This window comes from Hyla sarda, chromosome 8 (assembly GCF_029499605.1).
Source record: "Hyla sarda isolate aHylSar1 chromosome 8, aHylSar1.hap1, whole genome shotgun sequence".
In the NCBI taxonomy this organism is placed as follows: Eukaryota; Metazoa; Chordata; class Amphibia; order Anura; family Hylidae; genus Hyla; species Hyla sarda.
In genome coordinates this window covers 70650288-70676472 of record NC_079196.1, presented here as the reverse complement: position 1 = coordinate 70676472, position 26185 = coordinate 70650288, and the positions used below count along the sequence as shown (strand labels likewise).

The window sequence follows — 26185 nt, the reverse complement described above, 5'->3', positions numbered from 1 at the left end:
GTTAGTTTCAAGTTAGTTTTGTGTCGGTTCTATCTAGCACTCAGAGAAGTTCCGAACAGGACCCCAAATCCCTACTCTGGATGCTCCATTGGGTCGCTACATGCAAAGAGGTAACAAGGGTGAGGAACCACAGGGATATAGGTGGACACTGCAAACCAGAGGGGTAACTTGTAGCCAAATCCATCATTGGGTCTCCTCTACTGTATTTGCATGTGGCACGGGCATTGGGGTCTGGGCAGGGATCAAGTCCTGCAGGAACGCATGGGAACGGAGTTCCTGCACTTTTTCCACAGCAAGAACACTGTTCCCATTAGCAGGAGTCATGCAGGACCAGCCTTTGAGTGAAAATATTGGGCGAGTTCCCCTACTTTTTTTTGCCAGGACTTGATCCGCTGGGTCTGACTGCTACCTCTGCACCCCCTATAGCAGTTTTCCAACCAAGGTGCCTCCAGCTGTTGCAAAACTACAACTCCCAGCATGCCCGGACAGCCGAAGGCTGTCCGGGCATGCTGGGAGTTGTAGTTTTGCAACAGCTGGAGGCACTCTGGTTGGAAAACACTGCCCTATAGTAACAAATTCAATAGGATGAACATTAGATTTAGGTACCTATCTACCCTTCTAGTGACTGTACAGCGGGGCCAGACACTCTAGCCTCCCATTATCCCGCATTACACATCGGTGCCGTCCACTGACTGACATTCCGCGCTCACCAGCCATCACTTATAAAGCCGCAGCTAAGCCCCTCCCCTCTAGAAGGTCAGATTCACGCTGACAGCAAAAAAATAAAAAAACATAAAAAAAAAAACGAACGTCCTATAAATAACTCGCACGCTGATTGGCTGAAGTAAACAAATATAGGACACGTGAAACAAAACAACCAATGGCAATTAGCTAGGCTCTCAAGGGCCACAGTAGGCGGTCTATGGAAAGATTGGCAGCTTCCGCATCCAATCTATGGCTTGTAGTCCCGCCCCGGTCTTTATTGATACTAATGATTGGCTCGCTTCAGAAACGAGGGCGGAGGCACAAAGAGGTAACCCTTGGCGTTCAACTCGTGATTGACGTCTCACTCAACCAATAGGCGAGCTGCTTTGGTATTCTTTGCGTTTGTTAGTCCGAGAGCTCTAGAGAGGGGCGGAGCCTGGTATGGAGCGGCAGTTGGGTTGACCAATGAGCGATCAGAGCGAAGTAGGGCGCAGTGTTAGGAGGTGCGCGGGATGTCGGCCACTCGGAGCCTCGGGTAGAACAGGAGGATTTGTGAGAGACCGGGGATAGACTGAGCTAGGCCTGGGAGCTCGGGGAGTTCTCCGGGACCGATAGGACTGCGAGTGCGCTGTTCAGGTGAGAGGAGGAAGGGTGGGACGTCGGCATCATCATGATCTGTTTACTACAATGCGGGCTGCGCAGAGGATGTGCGGGCATGTATTTGTCTATCAGTCCCTGAGAGGATCGGGGCAAGTCCCCCTTGTGACTGTATATGTGCGATGGCGGGTGCTGGAGTGCAGCCTGTCATTGATGGGTAGGCATGGAAGTAAATGAATGGCCTGTGTGGAGGTGTTTATTGTAGCTGTAACACGTGTGTGCTGTACACTAGTGGGTGTGGATTTGTGTGACCAGCCACAGTCATGACGAAAACTGACACTATCCCGGATTTCTGCTGGTCTCAATGAGCACATTCAGACAAACTGTGTTGCCCATAGCAACCAATCACAGGACAGCTTTCGTTTTACCACAGTGGGTTGAGAAATGAAAACTGAGCTCTTGTTGCTATGGGCAACTAGCAGTATTTCTGTTAGTTATGATGAAACATTAAACTAACTTATTATTATTATTATTTTTATTTATATAGCGCCTACAGATTCCGCAGCGCTTATACATTGTAACATATTTCTGTTCATATTCTCAAGCATTTGTGGTGTGCAGCAGATTGGCAAACCTAGCCCAACTATGTGTGTGTGTGTGTATATATGTATATGTATGTGTATATATATATATATATATATATATATGTGTACACACACACACACACACACACACTGGTCCCTCAACATACGATGGTAATCCGTACCAAATGGACCATTGTTTGTTGAAACCATTGTATGTTGAGGGATCCGTGCAATGTAAAGTATAGGACAGTGGTCTACAACCTGCGGACCGCCAGATGTTGCAAAACTACAACACCCAGCATGCCTGAACAGCCGTTGGCTGACCGGGCATGCTGGGAGTTGTAGTTTTGCAACATCTGGAGGTCCGCAGGTTGACGACCACTGGTATTAAAGGTTGTACTCACCTGTCTCCGCCGGACCGTCACCGCTCATCACCGCTGCTCTGGATGTCTCCGTCCATCACTGTCCCCGACGCTCCGGCAAGGCCTCTGCTTCCCCGGCATCCTCGTTCTCCGTCGCTGCCGTCAGGTCGCTACGCACGCCGCTCCTATTGGATGACGGAACGGCGTGCGCAGCGACGTGAAGACGTTGTAGGAGAGCGCCGACGATGCAGGGGATCCCAAAGATTACACGCCGGAGCCCCGAGGACAGGTAAGTGATCGTCAGCGGACCACACAGGGCACCGTAAACGGCTATCCGGTGGCAGCTGACGCAGTCTGTATAGCCATTTCTGCGATGGCCCGGATAGCCGTTTATGCGACGGCCTTGACATACAAAAGCATCGTAAGTTGATGCTGCCTTCAACATGCGATGGCCTCTGACCCCCAACCCTAGTGCTGGGCGGTATACCGGTATGAAACTGATACCGTTTTTTTCCCCCCCCCACGGTATGGATTTTTGCCCATACCGCTATACCGGTCGGGCCCCTCCCCCACCCTCCGAGTCAATAAAAAAAAATTAAACTTACCCGCAATGGGGGTGGTCCGGGCCATCCATCCTTCCTGTAGTGTCCGGCGGCATTCAGGGTGGAGGGTGAACCGGTCCGGGTTGTCCTTCTCCGGGGGTCCTCTTCTCCACTCCGGGCAGGCTCCGGCCTAGTACGCTGCATAGACGCCGTGACGTCAGGTGCGTCGCTGCGCACGGGCGTCACTTCGCAGCGGCGTCTATGCTGCGTTACTAGGCCAGAGCCTGCCCGGAGTGGAGAAGAGGACCCCCGGAGAAGGACAGCCCGGACCGGTTCACCCTCCACCCGGAATGCCGCCTGACACTACAGGAAGGATGGATGGCCCGGACCACCCTGACAGATGGGGGGAGAGAAGCGGGTGGCGGCGGCGGCGGCCTATGGCACCGCAAAAGCCACTACAGTGCATTGATTTAAAGCGCCCGCTTTAAATCAATGATCTGCAGCGGTGTCGCGGGGGGATAAATAGCCGATAACTTATACTGGAATATCGGTATAAGTTATCGGCTATCGGCCCTAAAAAAACGATATCGGTCGATCCCTAATTCACACGTGCGTTTTTTTTCCCTGCAGATTTTGCTTCCCATTGACTTCAATAAGTAGCAAAATCTGCAGCAGAAATAAGGGTTACTCCGGTGGAAAACTTTTATTTTTTATTTTTTGTTTCAAATGAACTGGTGCCAGAAAGTTTAATAGATTTGTAAATTACTTCTATTAAAATGTAATCCTTCTAGTACTTATTAGCTGCTGAATACTTTTCTTTTCGGAACACAGTGCTCTCTGCTGACATCTCTGTCCATTTTAGGAACTGTCCAGAGCAGCATATGTTTTCTCTGGGGATTTTTTCCTACTCTGGAGAGAAAATGGACAGAGAAGTCAGCAGAGAGCACTGTGCTCATGATGTCAGCAGACAGCTCTGTGTTCCAAAAAGAAAATAATTTCCTCTGTAGTATTCAGCAGCTAATAAGTACTGGAAGGATTAAGATTTTTAATAGAAGTAATTTACAAATCTGTTTAACTTTCTGGCACCAGTTGATAAAAAAAAAAAAAAAAAAAAATAATAATAAAGTTTTCCACCGGAGTACCACTTTAACCCCTTAACGACGCAGGATGTATATTTATGTCCTGCGCTGGCTCCCGCGATATGAAGCGGGGTCGCAGCGCGCCGGGACCCGCGGCTAATACCACACATCGCCAATCGTGGCAATGTGCGGTATTAACTCTTTAGAAGCGGCGGTCAAAGCTGACCGCTCCTGTGAAACTATCCCGGCTAGTCAGTCGGGCTGTTTGGGACCGCCGCGGTGAAATCGCGGCGTTCCGAACAGCTTACAGGACACCGGGATGCCCTTGCCTCCTCGGTGTCCGATCGACGAATGACTGCTCTGTGCCTGAGATCCAGGCAGGAGCAGTCAAGCGCCGATAACACTGATCACAGGCATGTTAAAACACGCCAGTGATCTGTGTAAGGCTGGGTCCACACTACGTTTTGTCCCATACGGGAGCGCATACGGCAGGAGGGAGCTAAAACCTCGCGCTCCCGTATGTAACCGTATGCGCTCCCGTATGTCATTCATTTCAATGAGCCGACCGGAGTGAAACGTTCGGTCCGGTCGGCTCATTTTTGCGCCGTATGCGCTTTTACAACCGGACCTAAAACCGTGGTTGACCACGGTTTTAGGTCCGGTTGTAAAAGCGCATACGGCGCAAAAATGAGCCGACCGGACCGAACGTTTCACTCCGGTCGGCTCATTGAAATGAATGACATACGGGAGCGCATACGGTTACATACGGGAGCGCGAGCTTTTAGCTCCCTCCTGCCGTATGCGCTCCCGTATGGGACAAAACGTAGTGTGGACCCAGCCTAAGAGATCAGTGTGTGCAGTGTTATAGGTCCCTATGGGACCTAGAACACTGCAAAAAAAAAAGTTAAAAAAAAGTGTTAATAAAGGTCATTTAACCCCTTCCCTAATAAAAGTTTGAATCACCCCCCTTTTCCCATAAAAAAGTGTAAATAAAAATAGATGTGGTATCGCCGCGTGCGTAAATGTCCGAACTATAAAAATATATCGTTAATTAAACCACACAGTCAATGGCGTACGCGCAAAAAAATTCAAAAAAAGCGTATTTTGGTCACTTTTTTTAAAAAAATGAATAAAAAGTGATCAAAAAGTCCGATCAAAACAAAAATCGTACCGATAAAAACTTCAGATCATGGCGCAAAAAAAGAGTGGAAAAATATCGCCCTGTACGTGGAAAAACAAAAAAGTTTTTTAGCGGTCAGAAGATGACATTTTTAAACGTATACATTTTTCTGCATGTAGTTATGATTTTTGCCAGAAGTGCGACAAAATCAAACCTATATAATAAGTAGGGTATCATTTTAACCGTATGGACCTACAGAATAATAAGGTGTAATTTTTACCGAAATATGCACTGCATAGAAACGGAAGCCCCCAAAAGTTACAAAATGGCGTTTTTTTTCTTCGATTTTGTCGCACAATGATTTTTTTTTTCCGTTTCGCCGTGAATTTTTGGGTAAAATGACTGATGTCGCTGCAAAGTAGAATTGGCGACGCAAAAGCTAAGCCATAATATGGATTTTTAGGTGGAAAATTGAAAGGGTTATGATTTTTAAAAGGTAAGGAGGAAAAAACAAAAGTGCAAAAACGGAAAAACCCTGAGTCCTTAAGGGGTTAAGTGGAGGAAGAAATTAGACCATGCACATGACTGGACATGCAGTATTTTTTTCTTCACTCAACTCCCGTTCTTCTGAGAGATGGGGCTCCCTTTAACTGAGCACAACGTCTGTGTGAACAATGCTTAAACCGTCACAGATGCAAAATTGATATGAGATGTTTAATATTATTGGCACCTCTTGTGCTACATCATTCTGCCTTAAGACTTGCATGTAAAATGCTGCTGTTTTAAAGGAGTAGTCCAGTGGTGAACAACTTATCCCCTATCCTAAGGATAGGGGATAAGTTTGGGGGGGGGGGGGGGGTCCGAAAGCTGGGGCCCCCTGCGATCTCCTGTACGGAGCCCCGACAGCCTGCGGGAAGGGGGCGTGTCGACCTCCGCACGAAGCAGCGGCCGACACGCCCCATCAATAGAACTCTATGGCAGAGCCAAAGCGCTGCTTTCAGCAATCTCCGGCTCTGTCATAGAGATGTATTGAGGGGGCGTGTCGGCCGCCGCTTTTTGCGGAGGTCGACACCCGCTATCTGGCCAGAGAGAGCCTGGCCCCCGTACAGAGAGATCGCAGGGGGCCCCAGCGGTCGGACCCCCCGCGATCTCAAACTTATCCCCTATCCTTAGGATAGGGGATAAGTTTTTCACCACTGGACTACCCCTTTAAAAATCCACCCCAAAGTGTTCCTGTGCATATTATGTGCAACTATGTATTTATTATTGTACAATCCTTTCAGTCCCTTGCTGTTTTCAAGATGTGTTTGTCAGTGAATGTAACTGTTTTAGTTTATATCCAGATTCTAAAAGTCTGGGGCAGTGTTTTCCACAACCTTGGCCCTCCAGCTGTTGCAGAACTACAACTCCCATCAGCCCCTGACAGCCCAGGCAGAGTGCAGCAGTGATTGAGAAATGAATTGAGAGCTCTGATTGGTTGCTGTGGGCAACAAGCAATTTTTCTATTAGAAAGTTGATGATAAAAACATTGGAGAAGATTTATTAAAAGCTGTGTATAAGTGTCTCCCATAGCAGCCAGAGTGCTTCTTTAATATTTAAAGAGGCCTCTGAAAAATGAAAGAAGCTATCAGATTGGTTGCTATGGGCAACTGCACCACTCTTCCTCTACACAGGTTTTCATCCTTTGGTTGTCGGTGTGATCTGACTTGTAGTCCTGTAACAGCTGGAGATCCACAGGTTGGGGAACACTGGCTGATTTCTGCAATATAGATTTACTTTAATCTATGACTAGATAGCCAAATGGTTGTGCCTACATAAGGGCTCGATCACACTGCCGCCAGGCTACATCCTGTTCATAGTCCATTCTGGACCAGATAAAGAAGCAAAATTCCACAACGGACACCACCTGGTCCCGACTGATCCCATTGACATGAATGGGGGTCCATCAGGTGCCCGGTATTTTACATTAGTTAAGCAGAGGAAAAGAAAATGCATTTTTTTTCTCTGCTCAACTTCTGTCCTATAAACAGGTTGACTAGTCTTAAACCAGTGGTTCTCAACCTTTTTTGCGACTGCACCCTTAGAGGGTGAAAGTATGTCTTAAAGTACTTAATTTCATAATGGCGTGTGCTAACTTTTCTAAAGCGATACTAATGTGATACTTTATCCCCTTGTGCCATTATTTCAACCTCCCCCTCCCTCTGATCCCTTTTGCCTTTATTCCCCCCCCCCCCTCCATCTTAATCACCTTGTGCCATTATTCCCCCCTTCGATCCTCCTGGGCTAATATGAGATACAATCAATAACACCCTCCCATACTGCGCTGTTAAACTTAGTTTACGTAGCTTACCAGGCCTGTGTCCTGTTTAGCGGGAGTTTGAGGGCCGCTCTAACGGGTGACATCCTTCTACGCTGTTCCGACACCTCCGCGCTACGTCAGGGACGTCACACGTCTGGCCCAGCAGCCAATACAGCTCACGTCAGCAATCCAATCCCCGCTCTGACAAATACTGGCCAATACATGGCTGGTATTTGTCAGCAAATTGCCGTAGCCCTGCATAACCCTTGGCGTACGCGTACCCCTGGTTGAGGACCCCTGTCTTAGACAATGTAGGGAAACTAACACTTGTGGCTATTTATTTTTACATTTCCAGTAAGAATAAACAGGACTGGCACAACATAGAGCTGTATGTAGTATTGCATTTTTTTTATTTTTGTGGAATTCCACCTGGAACTTCATTGCAGTCAGTTGGAAGGCCCTTAATGCCCACACAGTGGATATTAATCTTTAAAAAAAAATTGCCCCAATTGCAATTAAACTGTTACTTATCATGCCTCCATATGAGGTCCCCCATTCTGCCTTTGATCTTGGGAGCAACTGCCGTATCTTACCAGTGGCCTTGCCTGCCGAGGCCACTGATTGGCTGTGGTGGTCACAGTGAGCTCCGATCCTAAAGCAAGACTGGAGCACTGACCAGGGGATCAGTGTAGGAATAGAGGGGAGGTAAGGAACAGTTTTTATTTATTTATTTATTTATTTATTTATTTATTTTTATTGCATTTGGGGCCTTTTAAATATCTTTAAAAAAAACTGGACAACCTCTTTAATGGCCTCTTCCGAGGGAGGCTGCTGCATTATTCCGCAAAGGGATTTGGCCCTTATTGCTTTCTTTGAGCGCATTTATCAAAGGGAATTGGTGGGAAGTTTGTACCACAGAAGCAGTTTATTGCACTTATCTGCAATTTTTTTGCCCACAAGATTGTTGCCATACTGTTAAATGTGTTTACTGTAGGTGGCCATGGAGAGGGGAAAAGGCCGGAAGTGTCTGGCCGTGGCTTTATCTTCCTTGCGCACACATGGAATGTGCAGGCCCGCTAAGTTTGTTGGGTTTGGCTGACATTGCTCTTATGTGTATGGGCACCTTTAGGCTCTTAGTAATTTATCTTTGTTTTGCAAGAGAAAAAGGAACTGCTGTAATTTAGTGGTAATTTGTCATAGGGCATTCTGTATATCTGGAGTTTGCTTTGAAAGTCATTTTGCTGGAAGCCTTGGAACATAGAAGAAAAAGGTAGCAGTTGGCGCTTGTGGCTTATATATAGATGGGTGTGACTGCTGCCAGCATACTGGTTTGTTTGGCAGAGTGATTACATGGCTTAAAGGGAACGTGTCAGCTTTCTATTTTGCTCAGATCTGCAGACACTGGCAGATAACTTATAGGGAGATAAAATAAATGATACCTGTCCCTTAGGTGATGGCTCTTTACAAAGTTATAAAGTTATGTTTTCCTTTGAAGTTCAAGTGTCATAAAGGCCGGGATGAGCTGCCACATGCATGCTACCTCTCTCCTTGCTGCAAGACAAACAGAGGAGTGGGGGAGGGAGAAGATGAGCCTGCTGCTTATCCCAGCCTCTATGACACTTGCGCTTAAAAGAAAAACTTGATTTTATAACTTTGCAAACATTTATTAGCTAAAAGACAGATGTCATTTGTTCTATCTCCCTATAAACTATCAGTCCATGTCTGCCATTCTGAGCATTGTATAAAGCTCACAGATTCCCTTTAAACTGGCCATGAACATTAGATTGTTTGCCATACCCTCTGATTTCTTTGTGCATAATAACTACTTGACACTCTCCCAATGGAAAGAATCATTTAACGTGCAGTGTTATTGGGGGGACCTGTTCAGCTAACAGCTGTCATGTGTATGATCGGCTTTAGGGACACTGCAGCAGGAGCCTTTATCAGATGAACTTCCTTCACTCTTGTGCTTACTTTCTGTTGTATAGACTTTGGGGCTGATTAAACTCTGGTGTAAATCTTGGTATAGCCATGGGATAAACATTGATTAACAGAGACTACCGTATTTGCAGACTAAAGCCCCGATGAGGACTCTTGTAATCTAAAGTCGGTCACAGATTGGCTAATTTTGACACGTCTGTTTGGACTTTCAACAGAAAAATCCAGCAAAACATTGGGCCTTTTCTGTGTGACCAAATAAATGGGGACTGTTGGGGGAAAAAGGAAGACCATCTTCAAAACGGTATAAGGGGTGTGGAAATTTTAAATTAAAAAAACGACTTGTCCAAGGGACTAAAGCGGAACACAATCTGCTTGTCCCTCAAGAAAATCCACTTGTCCTGGTAGATGAAATAATTTCAACCAAAATAGTCTGTAAATAAGGTCTTTACTAGTTTCTACACTTTTCGTTTTTCCTCCTCGTCCTATAATAGCCATAACTCTTATTTTTCCATCTACAGACCCATATGAGGCTTGTTTTTTGTGGGGCCAAGTATACCGGTACTTTGTAATGACACCTTTAATTTTTCCATAACTTATGCGCTGAAACAAAAAAAAATTATTTGTGAGGTGAAATTGAAAAAAAAAAATACAAATTAGGTGGTTTTCTTTTTTCGCCATTCACCCTGTGGTCAAACTTGCATATTATTTTGATACTTTAGGTCAGCCTGGTTACACCAATACCAAATTTGTTTAGTTTCCGTCATGTTTTAATACATTTTTTTTTTTACTTTTTAATAAAAAAAAAATAATATGACCCCCATATTTTCCGTATACTGGGCTGTATGAGGGCTAGTTTTTTGGGGCTGTAATATGCTGTTTGTATCGGTACCATTTTGGTATTGATCGGACTTTTTGGACACTTATTTTATTTTTTTCTGGGATATGATGTTATAAATAGAGATGAGCGAACTTACAGTGAGTCGATTCGTCATGAACTTCTCTGCTCGGCAGTTGCTGACTTTAACCTGCATAAATTAGTTCTGGTGGGCTGGAAAAGGTGGATACAGTCCTAGGAGAGAGTCTCCAGCACCTGAAAGCTGAATTAATTTATGCAGGCTAAAGTCAGCAACTGCCGTGCCGAGAAGTTCGTGACGAATTGAATCACTGTAGGTTTGCTCATCTCTAGTTATAAACATAAAAAACGCAATTATGTGATTTGGTATTTTTTTTAAATTTTTTTTTAACGTTAACGCCATTTACCATACGGGATATAAAATGTTAATTTTAAATAGTTCGGTAAATTACGCACGCGCCAATACCAAATATGTTTTTTATTATGTTTACATATTTTTATATGGAAAATGGGGGGTGATATGAACTTTTTAATATGGAAGGGGTTAATGGGTGTTTTTAAACTTTTTTTAATTTTTATTAAATAATATAGATTTTTTTTTTTTAGGATAATCATTTAGATTTCTCATACAGATCAATGCAATTCTGTTGAACTCCATTGATCTGGGTTCATTTGGTTGAGCCTGCTCAAGGCAAGCTCAATCAAATGCAGATCTATGGGGGCAGCCATGAATGCAGAGGTAAGCCCACCGGCTACCTCCTCAGGGGATTGCCCCTCCGAGATCACGCTGCGGGGGGGCGATCCACCAGGGATGGTTAAAAGATCCTTGAGACACCGCAGACAACTTTGACAGCTGTGATCTTAAGGGTTAACAGCCGGCCACAGCGATTGCCACATGCCAGGCTATTAGCGGTGGCCCCCCAGCATATGAAATCACCCGGGGGCCGGTGAGTATGGAGCGGGCTAGAGTCAGGAGCCTGCTCCATACACCCTGAGCGCCAGTGTGAGGTGCAGACTTGCTTCCCATGTAGGGTTGCAGCTATTATTTCAATAATCGATTAGTTGTCGATTATTTGATCGATTAATCGGAAAAAATGTCAAAATGCTAAAAAGGGGTTCAGCTGATTCTACTTGAAAAATTATGTACAATGGCCATATTAAAAGTTTCTAGCATGTGATGTGACCAAACAGCAGCAATTTGAGTTTTTTTTTTATTTTTTTTACGTTTATGCCGGTTGCTCTACAGAATCATTATTAAAGGGTACCTCTCATCAAAAAAACTTTTGATATATTATAGATTAATGTATGCAGAATAACTTTACAATTGCATGTTATTAAAAAATATGCTTCTTTCTATTTAATTTTCCACTTTGAAGAAATGACCACTAGGGGTCTCCCTACCAGTCCTGGCAGCAAGCATTTCAGACTCATTCTGGAGTCCTAAACACTAGGAGCTGCCAGCCTGCTTTGTTCACAGCCTGTTTGGCTGTGAACAAAGCAGGCTGGCAGCTCTGAGTGTTTAGGACTCCAGCATGAGTCAGAAATGCTTGCTGAGAGGACTGATCGGGAAAAATACAATAGAAAGAAGCATATTTTTCCTTAATATGCTATTGGAAAGTTATTCAACATTCATTAATCTAAAATATATCAAAAGTTTATTTGATGAGAGGTACCCTTTAATGATCCTGTACAGAAACCAGCGTAAATTTGATATTGCTGCATGGGTAACCGTCTGAACTATTAAAATAAAAGTTAATGATAATGGTAATTTTAATAGTTCAGACAGTTAGCCATGCGGCAGTATCAGATATGTAGAAAACATTATTTTTTTTTTATATTTTTTTTATTATATAGCACTCCTATACACATGGGGGTATGTGCAGGCTGCAGAGCACTGCACCCGACCCATGTCTGTAGTACAGACTCGGTAGTACTACAAACACTAGGATGCAATGCTCTGCATATACTACCATGGGTAAAGGGGTGTGCACTGCAAACACTTAAGTCTCAACCCCCCACCCCCCCAAGCTCCCTGTGTCATTATAATCAACCCCTCTGATGCCCCCTGTGTCATTATACCCTCCCCTCTTTCATTATGTTCCCCCCCCCCCGATGCCGTGTCATTATACCCCTCCTCTGATTTCCCCCGTGTAATGATATTTCAGCCCAACCCCCTCCCCTCCTCTCTGATCCCCTGCTACCTATACTCCACCCCCATGTGCGCTCCGGCAGGCTCAGGTGGCTCGGCGGTCATTGTTGGTGCTGGACCGAAGCAGGGCTAAATGCCTTAGACTGTCTAGTCTAGGTTTACACTGTCTAAGAACTAGACAGTTTTTATTTCCCCCATTTCATTTATGTATGAGTAGTGTATCAATTTAAAGGGGTTGTCCAGAGTTAGAAAATTATAGCTTCTTTCCCCTATAAATAGCGCCACAACTGTGCACAGGCAGTGTGTGATATTGCAACTCTATGGTTTTGAAAAAAAAAAATGGTTTCAAATAGCAGGAAATTTTCAACCCCAAATGCAGTTGTGCATTTATGCTGGGGGAGCAGATCCTGTGCTTGTGGCCCGTTTCTAAGGGCAATCCCTTCATAAAATGCTTACAATGGGTGATCCTTGCAGCAGACTACAAGTGCCACAATGGCATCCTACACCAGATGAAAGGTGTGGATGTGTAACATCTAGAATAATACATAAATTCAGGTGCACTACTGTGGTAGATGTAGACAGTAACGTATGACTAACCCTCAAAATTATATTAAAATTGAGACATTATCCAGTATATCCTTATATGAAGGACATACCTGAGCCCCCACACCAACGCCAAGGTTTCGCAAGTGGCACGGGACCTAACACTAAACCTACCTGTGCTGTATGGGCAATACCAGGGGCCAGTGGGCAATTACAGCAGCATTAGGTCCGACTCACAGCCTGCTCCCAGTTAGCTCCAGTGTGACTGAGCACACATACAGTGGGAGGAAGGCTATGAGCCCCACCCAAGTAGGCACCTTAATCCCTAATCGCAATTTTAAGATCTCTCCACAGGTGTTCAATGGGATTTAGCTCTGGACTCCTTGGTGGAGATTTATCAAAACATGTGCAAAGGAAAAGTTGCCCAGTTGCCCATAGCAACCAATCAGATTGCTCCTTTCATTTTGCAGAGGCATTGTTAAAAATGAAAGAAGCTAGCTGACTGGTTGCTGTCGGCAACTTTTCCTTTGCACAAGTTTTGATAAATCTCCCCAATTGTCCTGCTGGAAGACCCAATATCTTGGATGCAAACCCAGCTTTCTGACACTGGGCTGTACAGTGCGACCCAAAATCCGTTGGTAATCCTCAGATTTCATGATGCCTTGCACACATTCAAGGCATGCAGTGCCAGAGGCAGCAAAACAACCCCAAAACATCATTAAAGCTCCACCATATTTCACTGTAGGTACTGTGTTCTTTCTTTGTAGGCCTCATTCAGTTTTCGGTAAACTGTAGAATGATGTGCTTTACCAAAAAGCTCTATCTTAGTTTCATCTGTCCACAAGACATTTTCCCAGAAGGATTTTGGCTTACTCAAGTTCATTTTAGCAAAATGTAGTCTTGCTTTTTTATGCCTCTGTGTCAGCATTAGGGTCCTCCTGAGTCTCCTGCCATAGCGTTTCATTTCATTTAAATGTCGACAGAGTTCGCGCTGACACTGATGCTCCCTGAGCCTGCAGGACAGCTTGAATATCTTTGGAACTTGTTTGGGGCTGCTTATCCACCATCCGGACAATCCTGCATTGACACATCTCATCAATATTGGTTCTCAAGTCCTCAGACAGTTCTCTTCTCCTCTTTCTGTTGTCCATGCTTAGTGTGGCACACACAGACACAATGCAAAGAATAAGTGAACTGCTCTCCTTTTTTATCTTTCATGTGGGATTTTTATATTGCCCACACCTGTTACTTTCCCCAGGTGAGTGTAAAGGAGCATCACATGCTTGAAACAATCTTATTTTTCCACAATTTTGAAAGTGTGCCAATAATTTTGTCTAGCCCATTTTTGGAGTTTGGTGACATTATGTCCAATTTGCTTTTTTTTCCTCCCTCTTTTGGTTTGGTTTAATTCAAATACACACAAAGGGAATAAACATGTGTACAGCAAAACATGTGTTACTGCAATCCTTTTCTGTGAGAAAGACTTCATTTTCTTGAACTCGATATTTCAGGGGCGCCAACATTTACGGCCATGACTGTATATAAATAGCAAAAAGGTTAAAAATGAAAGTGTAGGCCCTTTAAAAAATAAGGAAATAAGGAAGAAATTATAAATGGGGATCAGGAAAAAGCAAATATATTAAACAAATTCTTCTCTACTGTATTCACCGAGGAAAATGAAATGCCAGGTGAAATACAGCGAGATAAGGTAAACTCCCCAGTACAGGTCACCTGTCTAACCCAGGAAGAAGTACAGTGCCGCCTACAAAAAATGAAAATAGATAAATCGCCAGATCGATGGCATTCACCCCTGTGTTCTAAAGGAATTAAGTAATGTAATAGACAGACCCCTATTTTTAATATTTAAGAACTTTATAGTTACAGGGACTGTTCCCCAGGACTGGCGCATGACAAATGTGGTAATAAATGTATGACTCCATATCAGCATGGCTTTATGAGGGATCGGACCTGTCAAACTAACCTTATGAGCTTTTATGAGGAGGTGAGCTTCAGTCTGGACCAGGGGGAATCGCTGGATGTTGTATATCTTGTTTTTTAAAAACATTTGATATGGTTCCACATAAAAGGTTGGTGCATAAAATGAGAAGGATTGTGCTGGGGAATAATGTGTGTAAGTGGGTAAGTAACTGGCTCAGTGATGGGAAACAGAGGGTGGTTATTAATGGTACTTATTCTGATTGGGTGACTGTTACTAGTGGGGTACCACAGGGGTCCGTCTTGGGGCCTGTTCTATTTAATATATTCATTAATGACCTTGTAGAGGGGTTGAATGGTAGAGTAGCAATCTTTGCAGATGATTCTAAACTCTGTGTAAAGCGGTAAACACTATAGAGGACAGTGCACAGTTACAAATGGATCTGGATAGGTTGGACAGCAGCAGGGCCCCCCCCCCCCCCCGTTTAGACATTAGTAGCAGCCCCCCCTCCTTGCAGGCAGCTCACCTCCTCTGTCGGGTGCTGGTGCTGCCGCTCTGCTGCCCCGTTCTCCTGCCCCGTTCTCCCGTCCTCCGATCCGCATCATGGCGTCCTATGGAGGAGCATGTGACACATACGTCACTCTGCTTCCTCCGTAGCGTTACGCTGGGCACAGGGGACGAGGCGGAGTGACGTGTGTCACATGCTCCTCCATGGAACACTGTGATGCGGACGGGAGGATGGCATCGGGGACATTAAATGAGTCCCCGATACCATGCAAATGGATAGTATCGGCACCGATACCAGTATCGGTATCGGGACATCCCTAGTTAACAGTAAATTTAGCTGTAGTGACCAGTGTCGGGCAGTTGCTGCCAAGGCAAATAAAATCATGGGGTGCATCAATAGGGGCATAGATGCCCACGACAAGGAAATAATTCTACTGCTGTACAAATCACTAGTCAGACCACACATAGAATACTGTGTACAGTACTGGGCACCAGTGTACAAGAAAGATATAGTGGAGCTGGAGAGGGTTCAAAGACGGGCAACCAGAGTAATACGGGGAATGGGAGGACTACAGTACCCAGAAAGATTATCAGAATTGGGCTTTAGTTTAGAAAGAAGGCTTAGGGGAGACCTAATAACTATGTATAAATATATCAGGGGGCAGTACAGAGATCTCTCCCATGATCTATTTATACCCAGGACTGTATCTATAACAAGGGGGCATCCTCTACATTTAGAGGAAAGAAGGTTTCTACACCAGCACAGACGGGGGTTCTTTACTGTAAGAGCAGTGAGACTGTGGAATTCTCTGCCTGAGGAGGTGGTCATGGCGAACTCTGTAAAAGAGTTCAAAAGGGTCTGGGTGCATTTTTTTGGAGAATAATAACATTACAGGTTATAGATTCTAGATCTATAGGGACATAAGGTTGATCCAGGGATTTATTCTGATGCCATATTTGGAGTCGGGAAGGAATTTTTACCTCTAGTATGAGTTTTTTTTTTCCTTCCTCTGGATCAACTCAGTAGGGACTCATTAGGGTTATAGGTTGAACTTGATGGACTCTGGTCTTTTTTCAACCTTATGAACTATGTTACTATGTTACTAAAACGCGTCACGTAGGCCACTGCTCAGCTCAAGTGCCCCAACTCCTGTACAAGTGTTTTGCAGGCACACCGCGCCCACACAGAGATGTGAGAAGCATAATTTATCCACTTCAACAAAAACGGAATCAGAATGGAGACGCGCTACAAAATGACATAAGCAAGAGAGCTACATTGTACCGTGTATTGTAGGATGTAATGCATGTGAAGAAGTGTCAGCCTACAGTATGTATATATGTCTGTCTGTATCTCTGTCAATCTGCCAGAACAATAAAACCTCTGAACAGAATAGCATTGATTATGGTATTTGCCAAGGAGTATTATATATTGGCTGAAAGGGCTGAGCATGATCTTTGTCAGTGCCTTAGTGGTAAATGGATTACCTGTTCTAGTCACAACAGTCACTTGGAGACCTCTGTTCTTTTGATTGTGTGGTGGTGGTGGTTGTTGAGGGTTTTGGTGGTCTGACATGTAGCACCGAATAGAACCCAGAGTTAATGGGGCTTCATAGCCACAGATCAGTCAAAGTGCCCATACTGACCCAGCCCACCACTGAAAGCACTAATAATGGGCATAAGAGCAACAGATTTACATTGTGTATGGCTTGGTACATGGTTATCTGGGTAAAAGGTAGCAGTGTCATGCTCTGGGCAATGTTCTGCTGAAAAACCTTGGGTCCTAGCATTCATGTGGAAGTCACTCTGACACATACCACCCGCTTAAAGGGGTTTTCCCATCTTACAGAGATGTTCGCTATTCACAGGATAGGGAATAACTATCTGATTGCACGGAATCTGACCACTGCCCCCCCAACAATCTTGAGAACAGGGATTTCAGTCTCCTATTAGAACATTCTTATTCTCTTTGGAAGCTGCCAGAGATAGCAGAATGTAGTATTCGGCTGTCTCATAGAGAATGAATAGAGCGGTGGCATGCATGCGCAATCCACTGCTTCATTCTTACTTGACTTCCCATTCTCAAGTTTGTGGGGGCCCTAGTGGTTACAACCCCTGCAATCAGATATAAATACCCTATACTGTGAACCTGTGAATAGAGGGTAACGTTGTGAGATAGGAAAAACCCCTTTAAACATAGCACAGACTATATCCACCTCTACATGGCAGTGATTATTTCCTAATGTTAGTGGCCTCTTTCAGCAGGATAATACACCTTGCTACGTTGCAAAAAAAATCTCAGAAATGGTTGAAGAACATAACAGAGGTCCAGGCATCAAGTCCCATCAATGGAGGCTGCACCTCATAACAGGGACAGAAATGGGACACCTCCACTGCCACTGTTCTGGAGTTCCCAGTGGAAGTCCCCATACAGTGTATGTAGGGCACTGCAACCGTCTACTTCTACAGGAGCAGCGGCTGCACTGGATCAGTAGCATTAAAGGGGTACTCCGGCCATAATACATCTTATACCCTATCCAAAGGATAGGGGATAAGATGTATGATCGCGGGGTCCCGCTGCTGGGGACCCCAGCAATCTGTCATTCCGCACCCACCTTTGTGAGCTCTCCACAGGGCTGCGATCATAGTCATGGTCGTAAATGTTGGCACCCCTGATTTTTTAAGAAAATAAAATATTTCAGCATTGCATTAACACATGTTTTGCTATACACATGTTTATTCCCTTTGTGTGTATTGGAACTAAACCAAAAAAGGAGGAAAAAAAATAGCAAATTGGACATAATGTCACACCAAAGTCCAAATATGGGCTGGACAAAATTATTGACACCCTTTCAAAATTGTGGGAAAATAAGATTTTCAAGCATGTGATTCTCCTTTTAACTCACCTGGGGCAAGTAACAGGTGTGGGCAATATAAAAATCGCATCTGAAAGCAGATAAAAAGGAGATAAGTTCACTTAGTCTTTGCATTGTGTGTCTGTGTGCAACACTAAGCATGGACAACAGAAAGAGGAGAAGAGAACTGTTTGAGGACTTCAGAACCAAAATTGTGGAAAAATATCAACAATCTCAAGGTTACAAGTCCATCTCCAGGTATCTAGATTTGCCTTTGTCCACAGTGCGTAGCATTATCAAGTAGTTTGCAACCCATAAAACTGTAGCTAATCTCCCTGGGCGTGGACGGAAGAGAAAAATTGATGAAAGGTGTCAATGCAGGATAGTCCGGATGGTGGATAAGCAGCCCCAAACAAGTTCCAAAGATATTCAAGCTGTCCTGCAGGCTCAGGGAGCATCAGTGTCAGCGCGAACTATCCGTCGACATTTAAATGAAATGAAACTCTATGGCAGGAGACCCAGGAGGACCCCACTGCTGACACAGAGACATAAAAAAGCAACTTGAGTAAGCCAAAATCCTTCTGGGAAAACATCTTGTGGACAAATGAGACCAAGATAGAGCTTTTTGGTAAAGCACATCATTCTACTGTTAACCAAAAATGGAAAGAGTCCTACAAAGTAAATAACACCATATTTGCAGTGAAATGTGTTGGAGGTTCAGTAGTGATTTGGGGTTGTTTTGCTGTCTCTTGCACTGGGTGCCTCAAATGTGTGCAAGGCATCATGAAATCTGAGGATTACCAACTAATTTTGGGTTGCACTGTACTGCCCAGTGTCAGAAAGCTGGGTTTGTGTCAGAGATCTTGGGTCTTCCAGCAGGACAATGACTCCAAACATACGTCAAAAAGCACCCAGAAATGGATGGCAACAAAGCGCTGGAGAGTTCTGAAGTGGCCAGAAATGAGTCCAGATCTAAATCCCATTGAACACCTGTGGAGAGATCTTAAAATTGCTGTTGGAAAAAGGCGCATTCCAATAAGAGAGACCTGGAGCAGTTTGCAAAGGAAGAGTGGTCCAACATTCCGGCTGAGAGGTGTAAGAAGCTTATTGATGGTTACAGGAAGCTACTGATTTCAGTTATATTTTCCATAGAGTGTCCAACCAAATGTTAAGTTAAGGGTGCCAATAATTTTGTTCAGCCCATTTTTGGAGTTTGGTGACATTATGTCCAATTTGCTTTTCCCCTCCTTTTTTTGGTTTAGTTCCAATACAGACAAGGGGAATAAACGTGTATAGCAAAACATGTTACTGCAATCCTTTTCTGTGAGAAATACCGATCTAATATCGGTATAAATTATCGGCTATCGGCCTTAACCTCCACAGATTATCGATATCGGTCGATCCCTAGTTTTTATATCCCCTCCCAATTCCTACCCCTTGTCAATTTTTTTGAGAAAATTGTAAAATCTTGTTAAAGTATGTGTTACGGCGCTATTAGTGTGTGTGTGTGGAGAGAGAGAGATATATCTCTATTTCTGATTAAGTTAGGCATACATTGTACTCCTGCTGTCTTACTTTCTCTGATACATAAGTATAACTCTCTATTGCGCATTTTTATTTCATGCTGAGTTCAGATTAAGTTAACCAGCCAGAAGCCGAACATGTGCTAAGTATGCGCTGAAGCGCAGGATGCACCTGAAATGCAGAATCCACTCTTTACTGTTTCCTGTGAGGACAGAAGAAGCATTTACCTTTTAGAAACCATTGACTTCCATAATGACTGGTGTTCTTAGTGTGTGCACCATGTGGTGCGTATAGTATACGTTGTATTAGGACCCAATAATATGGAGCCATTATCCGTTTAACAGATCTGATGATCAGCCAATGAGGGAGGAAATGCTTGTTTGCCGGCTTATCGCTTTTGTTTTGACATTTAAAAAAATAAAATGAATTACCCTAATGGGTAATATGCTGCTGATGAATGACGAAAGCTAAAGGCTGCCTGAAACATCTAGCGGTTTGTGCGGCCCTGCACCTCCGATAACCATGCCTTGGTAAACAAGCACCAATCTATTTGATCAGCAGCAACCGTTTTTTTTTTTTTTTTTTTCCTTCGACCATTGGTGTCAATTTTTAAATCCTTTTTAGTTTGCCAATTTTTGTTTCCTTCTGTGTAATCTGAGGTTTTCCCTATTGTCTTTTAGGGAAGGTCAACATTTGCAGGTAAATCTACAGGTAACATTTTCAGCTACATTGCATCTTTTTTGTAGCATCAAAGGTTGATTTTAAATATTTAAATCTGCAAGGTTGTTGCACAGACATCTTTTACATGCGCCTTCTGATAAATCCAGTGCGGTCGCACCCTGGCATGGATTTACTGGATCATACAAGCGTATGAAACTCCATTCAACTATAGATCTCAACACTGTCAATGGCAAATATTCCCCCGAAATCTGTGATAGTTTAGTCAGAATTTGTCTTGAATATGCACGCTTTTATTCATAAAGTTTAGACACATTGGGGGAGATTTATAAAAACCTGCGCAGAGGAAAAGTTGACCAGTTGTCCATAGTAACCAATCAGATTGCTTCTTTTAATTATAAAAAGGCCTCTGAAAAAATGAAAGAAGAGATCTGATTGGTTGCTAAAGGCAACTGTTCAACTTTTCTTTGCACAGGTTTTGATAAATCTCCCCCCTTGATCTCCATTAGGACATATGGACATCATAGTAGGATAACCACACCGGACTCTCCCTTCTGTGACCCAGAACTGAAAGTAGCGGTTCCTGCTTTGGCGGGATTCACTCTCCATTAAAATGTAAGACCAACATACGATTGTGCAGCCCTGAGCACAATCGTATGTTATCTGGTCTGGTTTACATTGTTAAGAAAATTAGCTCTTTTAACATCCTTTTTGTTTGCGTGGCCATTTACCTCTCCCAGTAATTAAAAAACGACCTGTTCCGCCCTGTCTCCTAGGTAACTGTTCCAGCCTAAGACCCATTGCCGTATAAATGTAATGGCTTTGGGTCTCGTGCTAGTACAGTTACCTGGGAGACTCCACAACCAGTTGTGTTTTGACATTTGGTAAGACAGGGCTAAGTGGCCGCTCAAATAAGGTATTTACAGCCCAAATTTTTTGAACCATGTCTTTTAGACATTACTATTGTGTTCAGGGCTGCATGATAGAAGACAATAAAAAAAAAGTTGGACTTGCTATTCCTTAGCACAGCCACCATGAATTAACCAGCTAGAGATGGAGGAACACATCTCTACATCTCTGTTTGGAGGCTTCATCGGGGGGAAAAAAATACTCCCTCTCCACCCCCCCCCCCCCCATCAAAACAGACGCAAGTTATTAGGATCTGTTGGTCATCGCTAGTATCTGTTGTGTGATGGATTCAATATAGTGTTCTTGTGTCCGCTATAAATAGAGGCCACAACACAGATGTGAACAGAGTTGAATGTGGGGTTTTGCAATTGGCTGTGTTTTATTTATTTTATTTCCTTCGATGGGAAAAAAAAATGAAAAAGAAAAACTAAGTGGTTGAGATTAAAAATAAATAAATAAAAAATCTCATCTGTTTGAAAAATCCATTTAAAAAATCTGCCATTTATTATCTGCAGCGTGTTAATTTTATGTTGTGAATATGCCATTTGTGGATGTGCATTTTCCCTATTGACTTTAACCCCTTACCGTCGCAGGACGCAAATGTACATCCTGGTGATGTGGTACTTAACGCACCAGGACGTACATTTACGTCCTGAGTATAACCGCGGGCATCGGAGCGATGCCGGCATCATGCGCGGCAGGTCCCGGCTGTTGATTGCAGCCAGGGACCCGCCGATAAGGACGGACCCCCGCGATCCCGCGAATGTCCGCCATTAACCCCTCAGATGCCGTGATCAACACAGATCACGGCATCTGCAGCATCGCGGTCACTTAACAGGATGATCGGATCGCCCGCAGCACTGCCACGGCGATCCGATCATCCTGCACGGCTCTGCTGCCTTCCGGAAGTCTTCTGATCTGCCTTCCCGCAGACCAGAGCAGAAGATGACCGATAATACTGATCAGTGCTGTGTCCTATACATAGCACTGAACAGGATTAGCAATCGAGTGATTGCTATAAATAGTCCCCTATGGGGACTATAAGAGTGTAAAAATAAAAGTGAAAAAATAAAGTAAAAAAAATTTGAAAAACCCCCTCCCCCAATAAAAACGTAAATTGTCCCATTTTCCCTATTTTACCCCCAAAAAGTGGTAACGATTATTTAATATACATATTTGGTATCGCCGCATGCATAAATATCCAAACTATTAAAATAAAATGTAAATGATCCCGTACGGTGAACGTAAAAAAAAGTCAAATAGCTGTTTTTTTTTTATTTTTATTTTTTATAACATTGCAATTTTTTTAATAAAAAATGTAATAAAAGTTTTGTATAAGCAAATATGGTATGAATAAAAAGTACAGATCACGGCGCAAAAAATGAGCCCTCATACCACCGCTTATACGGAAAAATGAAAAAGTTATAGGTCTTCAAAATAGGGGGATTTTAAACGTACTAATTTGGTTAAAAAGTTTGCGATTTTTTTATTTTTAAGCGCATCAGTAATAGAAAAGTGTATAATCATGGGTATCATTTTAATCATATTGACCCAGAGAATAAAAAACACATGTCATTTTTACCATAAATTGTAAGATGTGAAAACAAAACCTTCCAAAATTTGCAAAATTGCGGTTTTCTTTTAATTTCCCCACACAAATAGTATTTTTTTTGGTTGCACCATACATTTTATGGTAAAGTGAGTGATGTCATTACAACGGACAACTGGTCACGCAAAAAAACAAGCCCTCATACTAGTCTGTGGATGAAAATATAAAAGAGTTATGATTTTTTGAAGGGGAGGAGGAAAAACGAAAACGTAAAAATAAAATTGTCTTAGTCCTTAAGGTCCAAATGGGCTGAGTCCTTAAGGGGTTAAAGGGGGCATCACACAGTTTTGCAAGTTCTGGGGTAGCCAGACTGTTTAAACATTTTATGGTTAGAAACTTGGTTTGGCAAGCGTGTGATCCCTGTTTTTCTTCTTTAGTTTTTGGGGGTATGTGCTCAAATCTGGGTTTGTTTCGGTGATTTTGGGCTTCTCACACACGTGAACATAGTCTAATCCTAGGGTGGTGTAGTAACCCAAAAGCAGAACCATATTACCGACCACGGAATTTCCGGCTGGACAAAATCCATTAGAGAATCTGGCGCTAGGACCGTGCGGACATTGCCGTCCCTATAAACCTCAATACCAATACGGACAACACCATTCTTCTGGCGGAGGAAGTTCAGCGGCGGAACATCCGTTGCTAGAATTCGGTAGTGTGCACTGTGCAGCGGAATCCCATTGTCAGCAATAGGACTATGCTGCAACGGAATTCCAAAACGGAATTCCGCTCTGAAATGCCATAGTCGGAAAGTCTAAAGGCTAGGTTCACACTAAAGGCTAAGTGCCTAAAGGCTAGTTTCACACTTAGGCACTCCGAACACCCATAGACTGAAATGTCTGTGGATCTGATTCCTCCTAAAGAATGGACAAAACCATTTTTTTTTGGACGGCACAATTTTTACCGGTGGAATATCTGTTGCTAAAATTCCATAGTGGGCACTGTGCAGCGGTATAGAGTTGCCCCTCGAAAATCCTTAGTGTGAATCTAGCCCTACTGATGTCCCATCGAAATGTCTACACTTTCTGTCTTGCGTTGTCTCCTATGCAGGTGCCCATAGCTTTGCGGAGGCAAGTGCCACTGTGTAAGCTAGGGAGAGGAGTTTGCTTACCATGTTGGTGGACTACATAGATAACCCTAAACTCCTGTGCATAATGTAGTACAAGTAGCTGCGGGTTATACAGTGTGTCTGGTTTCAATGTCTATAAATGTTATGTAAGAAATTGTCTTCTTTTTGACTCTTGTATGTTAGACTCTCACAGTCAGCAATAGTTTGCACTCTGCGGACCTTCTGTCCAGCGACGTGTTGCCCCCTCTACCCTCCTGTCCGTCTTCTCTTTGCCCTGTTAGGATCTTCCCATCCTCTGTAATGAAAACATAATGAAAGCTCTGGCCGCAGTGCCAGATGTTAACTGCAGCGTGTTCACAGGGAGCAATCACCTTGTGGCTAACCGTGCTCTTAATAGCAGGTATCACCACATTATCACAGTGCCAGGCTGACAGACCACACAACAATTAGATCCTTACTTTACTCCAGCGCCTGTCTGATTTTAAAGGGATTAATTCTATGCTGTGATGTTTAGTACAGTTATTATTCACTTCCCACTGGCACTGGAGTTATTTGATGGAATGTTCTGTCGTATACTGGCTGTTACATTGTGCTTTAGATTATGTTCTATATTCAGTCTATCACACTCTATGCTTGGCTACAAATGAATGCTAAAAGATGATTAATGTTGTCTGATGCTACATGAGGGTCTATTGTGCAGAATGGTGTGCAAGGTTACTGCTGGGATTCATATCCTCGTGCTACAGCTTCTTCCGTCCTGATCCCACAAAAGCAGAGGGATAATTGACCCGGATCAATTTATAGGGAACCTGTCACTGTGCAAATGCAGTCTAATCTAGTAGATCTTGTTACGGGCAAGAAGAACGGATGGTTATGTAGTGTTGTGGGAGAATGTACAGCTGTGTTTTCCAAACAATGGGGGATATTTATCAAAGATAATTTTAGATTTGTTTTTTTTTCCTGTCTAAATTTGTCGCACAGAAAGTTGCCGTCTAAATATGTGCGACTTTTCTGCGACTTTTGCTCTAGAGGATTTTTAGAACATGTTGCATTCTAGTCTATTTTAGACGGAAATGCATTGGAAAATGCATTGGTGCTGAATTTATCAAAAGCGACTTTTCAGCGACAAGTCGCATCGGCTGAAAGTACGCCAAAATGTCAGTCCATGTTGGAGCAGGTCTAAATACAGTCTAAAGTATAGATCCTGAAGTCTGTGCACAGAATTTATCAAGAGCCGTGCGACTTTTGATAAATTAGGTGCACAATAGACCGGCCAAACACTCTGTAGTTTGGTCTATATTGATGCGGGACATAGACAGCTTTGATAAATATCCCCCAATGTGTCTTCAGCTGTTGTAAAACTACAACTTTCAGCATGGCTGGGAGTTGTACTTTTGCAATAGCTGGAGACACATTGTCTGAAAACTCTGATATACGATATAAAGGGTGCGTTCTCGCACACAGGATCCGCTGCTGAAGTTGTAAAATCCGCAATTGCGTTTCTGCCACTGTGGATTTTGCGTATCTGCAACTTCTAATCTGTATCGGTGTGTTACACCTTTAAAGACTTGTTCACGTCATAGTACTGACCTCGGTTGCTTGTACACACTGCAGCCTGGCAAGATCTCCTGCTGACATATAAGCACATGAAGAGCAGCAGTCCTGAATGGAAATGTGCTTATTATTTCTCTGCCAAGTGTCTAGGGGGTGGGGCTGATCTGTTTAAGTGTCACAGCCTGACATACCTTCTCTCTTGCCCTCACCTTTTACTTCCTCCTTCATTGATGTACAGGGCTCTGTATGTCAGTAAAGGAGGGGCTGGGAGGTGACTGTAAGCAAATGGGCATATCTGGCTGTGACACTTGAGCAGCTCGGCCCCACCCCCTAGACACTTGGCTGAGAATCAGTAAGGAGATTTTTTTTTTTTTCTTTTAAGTTTAACAACCAACATCAGCTACAGAAAAGGTACAGTTTGCTTTTATAACCTAAGGCAGTGGTTGCCAAACTGAAGACCTCCAGATGTTGTAAAACTCCCAGCGGCTGTCTGTCTGTAGTTTTGCAACATCTTAAAGGCTACAATTTGGAGACCACTACTCTAAGAGCTTGTTCACACTAAGGAAATTTCACATTGATTCTGCTTGCAGCAGCCCTTTATAGATTTCAATGGGATCCTGCAGGCTAGTTCGCTAGTGGGAAGTTCTATAGGGGGACTTCTGACCACAATTGTGTTCTGAGAAAACATACAACATGTTAAAACTTCCGGTGGAATCTGCCACCGAAATCTAAGCATAGGAATCCCAGCAGGGAAATTCAGACCCAACTACACTGCT

At 43.6% G+C, this 26185-nt stretch overlaps 1 protein-coding gene across 2 annotated transcripts in view; it reads left to right on the top strand.

Moving 5' to 3' along the window:
- The first annotated feature begins 977 nt into the window (after positions 1–977).
- The window catches only part of HDAC4 (histone deacetylase 4), a 224581-nt gene continuing 199373 nt past the window's right edge, over positions 978–26185 (top strand). For both annotated transcript variants that reach the window (XM_056537015.1, XM_056537012.1), the window contains exon 1: positions 978–1341. The gene's annotated coding sequence lies outside the window, so the exon portion shown is untranslated. The remainder of the gene's footprint in view (positions 1342–26185) is intronic.